The sequence below is a fragment of the Delphinapterus leucas genome, chromosome 19 (genome assembly GCF_059928025.1).
Source record: "Delphinapterus leucas isolate spDelLeu-1000000601 "Yukka" chromosome 19, BTC_Dleu_Yukka2, whole genome shotgun sequence".
NCBI lineage: Eukaryota > Metazoa > Chordata > Mammalia > Artiodactyla > Monodontidae > Delphinapterus > Delphinapterus leucas.
In genome coordinates, this window is record NC_143147.1 from 21337336 (window position 1) to 21339382 (window position 2047).

Here is a 2047-nt window from a genome sequence, read left to right on the forward strand (position 1 = left end):
ATTATCTTTTGCCTGGACTGGTGCAGCATCTTTTGCCTTTGCTGGTCCTTTTGTCTCCAGTCAACCTGACCCAGCTTCCTCCATACCCAACACAGGTTTCTGCACCAGAAACTCCAATTCTGCACCCAGTTTTGACATGTGGCCTTTTTCCACACACCAAAACATTCTCTGACACTAGGTGAATTCTGATACTATTTACTTGGAGGTAGCATCAGCTCCCACAGGTTAAGGGCTCAGTCCTATAAGGCTGCACCCCCCGCCCCGCCACTTCAGATGCCAATCAAAAGCCTAGGTTGTCACCTGTGCTTCTGACTGACTGGCTATAGACTGGAGGTTCCAATGACCCTCCTAAGGCTCAATTAATTTGCTAGAGCTGTTCACAGAACTCTGAAACATTTTACTTACTATAGTACTGGCTTATTACCTAGAACTCAGGAACAGCCAGGAAGAAGAGAAGCATTGCGAAAGGTATGGGCAAAGGGCATGCCGTGCCACTCTCTCCAAATCTCCATGTGTTCACCATCCTGGAAGCTCTCTGAACCCAACCATTTGGGGTTTGATGGAGGCTTCATTACAGAGTTATGATTGATTAAATCACTGGCCATTGGCAATGCGTTCAACTTCCAGCCCCTCTCCCCTCCCCAGAGGAACTGGGGACTGAAAGTTCCAATATTCTAATCACATGGTTGGTTCTCCCGGCAACCAGCCCCCATCCTAAGATACAGTCTAATAGTCACCTCATTAATACAACAGTAGACATGTTTATAACTCTCATCACTTAGGAAATTCCAAGGGTTTTAGGGGCTCTGTGCCAGGAATGGGGATGAACACCAACTACATACTTCTTATTATAAATCACAATATCACAATTTCCTATTGGTTCTGTTTCTCTGGGGTGCCTGACTACAAGGCACCTCCCTGGGTCTGGCCTATTTTCCTACTCAGGTTCTTATTTGATCCCAGATAACAGGCTGCCTTAAAGAAAGAAAATTTAAAAAAAAAAAAAAAAAGGCAAAATATTCATTTTTCACTGCTGTGAATTCACCAGAAACAGGAGGAAAACTTTGTAATGCTTAGGGATTCCAGCAACTACTTTACACTATTTTGTGTCTCCCAGCGAGAGGAAGGTTATCTTGATAGCATTTTGTTTGGTTGTTTGTTTGGTTGTTTTTATGGTGATGACTCTTTTCTTTCTCTCTTTATAAATTTTATTCAATAAATAAAAATTGTATATATTTAAGGGGTCCAACATGGTGATTTGATATACATAGTGAAATGACTACAGTCAAGTTAATTAACATACATCTCCTCACACAGTCACTGTTTTGTATGTGTGATGAGTGTACCTGAAAAATATGAGATGCTTCAGGAATTTGGGTCTCATCCTTGCACAGGGGCCCCGTTCATCTCCTCTGTATTTTTCCAATTTTAGCATATGTGCTGCCAAAGGGAGCATTTGATAGCATTCATTTTGTGTCGTATCTCTTCATTCTTTAGGATGTTTCTAGGATACAGAAACATCTGGGCTTGCAGAGCTGGAATTTTTCTTGAAAACTTTGATTTTTTAAAAACATCAAGCCTGAGGACTTCCCTGGTGGTCCAGTGGTTAAGACCACGCTTCAAATGCAGGGGACGCGCGTTCGATCCCCGGTCGGGGAACTAAGATCCCACGTGGCCCATGGCACGGCCAAAAAACTTAAAAGACCAAGCTGGGTTCATCTGTAATGACAGTTTGTCTTGTAACCTAACTGCCTTTATTTTATCAGTTGTGTAAGGATGCTCTTCATTTTGCTGTGTAGCAAGGTCAGATTGGGCAGCTTTTAGGTGCAAAATTGGCGCCTCGTTCTTGAAAATCGAAAGTAAAGCCTTGCTGACCACATTGAACGATGTGGGATCTGGGTTTTCATCGGCTGCTATTTCCCTGATGGACACATTGACTTACTCAATCCCAAATCCTTAGAGCAAAACTGTCAGATGTTAATTCTCTCCGGCAGCGTCTCCAGCAATATCCAGAGATGGGCTTTCACAGCTGGGCTGCTTAGGGTGA

The 2047-nt window shown here is 43.1% G+C and overlaps 1 non-coding gene across 1 annotated transcript; it reads right to left on the minus strand.

Moving 5' to 3' along the window:
- Nucleotides 1-1349: 1349 nt before the first annotated feature.
- LOC115803610 (U6 spliceosomal RNA) lies at nt 1350-1456 on the minus strand. Its single transcript, XR_004024368.1, has one exon. It is a non-coding gene; the product is annotated as a U6 spliceosomal RNA (small nuclear RNA).
- Between the last annotated feature and the right edge of the window lie 591 nt (nt 1457-2047).